The sequence below is a fragment of the Ovis aries genome, chromosome 6 (genome assembly GCF_016772045.2).
Source record: "Ovis aries strain OAR_USU_Benz2616 breed Rambouillet chromosome 6, ARS-UI_Ramb_v3.0, whole genome shotgun sequence".
Taxonomy (NCBI): Eukaryota; Metazoa; Chordata; class Mammalia; order Artiodactyla; family Bovidae; genus Ovis; species Ovis aries.
Window position 1 is genome coordinate 107,320,479 of NC_056059.1, and position 2,002 is coordinate 107,322,480.

Here is a 2,002-nt window from a genome sequence, read left to right on the forward strand (position 1 = left end):
TTCTATTCTCCTTCCAAAGAGACCATTGTTTCCACGCAGCTTTTGTTCAGAGTTGTATTTCATTTAGCCGTCTTACATGCAAAAGCAATAATGGACATACATACATTTATTTTTTTATGACATAATTGTTTTTTCTCCAGAGAAACGGCTCCTTTGATGTCCAGGAAGAAAAGAGGCAAATGTTGCCTTGAACTAGTTTCTTTGTTCTATTGAGCTAGTTATATTGCACATAGGGAATTCTGGGAGAAGCGCAGCATCATAAAAGACAGTCTGGGTACTGCAGTCAGCCACCTGGGTTTGAATTCTGGCTGTGCAACTTTCCAACTGTGTGATATTTGCTGTTACTTCAGCAATATGTCCCCCACCATCACCTTTTCTCAAATAATATGAACTCCTTCAGAGGGTTTTGTGAGGATGGTATTCAGATCAAGAGCTTAGCACATTGCTGCGAAACAGCTGGTGAATGTGTTAGTTGCTCAGTCATATCTAACTTTTTGTAACCTCTGTGGACTGCAGCCTGCCAGACTCCTCTGTCCATGGAATTCTCCAGGCAAGAATACTGGAATGGGTTGCCATTCTCTTCTCCAGGGGATCTTACCGACCCAGGGAATGAACCTGGGCCTCCAACATTGCAGACAGATCCATCACTGTCTGAGCCACCAGAGTAGCCCCAAACAGTCAGTACTCAATCAACTCTAGCCATTCTTACCTTGTAAGAAAGAAAGCAGCTTTTACAAATTGTAAAAGGAAGATCACAGGTTCTACAGTCACTTAATTGTGCGACATTGAGAAACTGTGATTCCTGTCCAGTTACTTCTTGGAATCTCAGTTCCTCTATCACAAACATGTGAAAAATAATACAAATCCCTAAACGTTCTTCAAAGAGTTCATATATGTAAAGGCACGAGATAGGGGCTTCCCTGGTGGCTCAGAGGTTAAAGCGTCTGCCTCCAATGCAGGAGACCCGGGTTCGATCCCTGGGTCGGGAAGATCCCCTGGAGAAGGAAATGGCAATCTACTCCAGTATTCTTGCCTGGAGAATCCCATGGATGGAGAAGCCCTAGTAGGTTACCATCCATGGGGTCGCAAAGAGTCGGACACGACTGAGCGACTTCACCTTACCTTACCTTAGATGTCCAACAAATGCTAGTTCCTCTTCACTAGAAAAGCAGTAGAATAAACGGGAAAGAGAGAAAATGGGGACATAGATCTGAAATGGCTTATAGGATGCTATGCACATTATAGATTAGATGAGAAGTGGCTTGGAGCCGACACCCAAGGAAGACTTCGATCTTTGTTTGATGGTGCTCTCCCTTCGCCACGGTGCCTCCAGGTGTCCCTAAGCTGGCCATCTCCTGGGAATGAGACATGGGATTTGAGCCAGTGAGTCTTCTTCCCTGATCTGTGGGACCCCCAGAATTCTGCCCAGACAACCCCCAAGGACTGAATTCTGGGTGGATCTCTCCACCAGCGTCTGTGTGTTTGTTTCTTTGCAATTGGATAAGTCTCCAGGAGATGGTATCCAGCTTCCAGGTTACCATCTCCCCTCTAGAGTCAGACAGATCTGGATTGAAGTTCCTGTCTGGACACGTTTATGTGTGACCCACAGGGAGTTATTTAACTGGAACAAAACCTAGAGCACTCTTCAGAGAGGATGGAGATGAAAGACAAACTGAGACAAAGGACAAAATCATCAGGGTTGGCATGCACTAAATGCTAAATCCAAGCTGACTACAGCAATCATCAATCTCTCTGTCAATGAACACGTATAGAAGCAGTGCCTGTGAGGCTCACATGGGGGCCTTCACATGTGTGGGAGGCAATCACAGCAGGGCAGGGGTGCTTTCTTGTAAAAAAGCAGAAAGAGGACTTACAGGCCCTTCTTTTATTTCCCTGTGTTCAGTCATCTTAGGGATTTACCTACACTGAATGATTTCATTAGCACAGAGTCCTTCTCCTGGGCATTAGCCATGACCTCATGATAACTGAATAGGCAATAGGA

General features: G+C 45.2%; 1 non-coding gene across 1 annotated transcript; it reads left to right on the forward strand.

Moving 5' to 3' along the window:
* The first annotated feature begins 917 nt into the window (after window positions 1–917).
* TRNAW-CCA (transfer RNA tryptophan (anticodon CCA)) lies at window positions 918–989 on the forward strand. The gene has a single exon. It is a non-coding gene; the product is annotated as a tRNA-Trp (tRNA).
* Window positions 990–2,002: the final 1,013 nt, after the last annotated feature.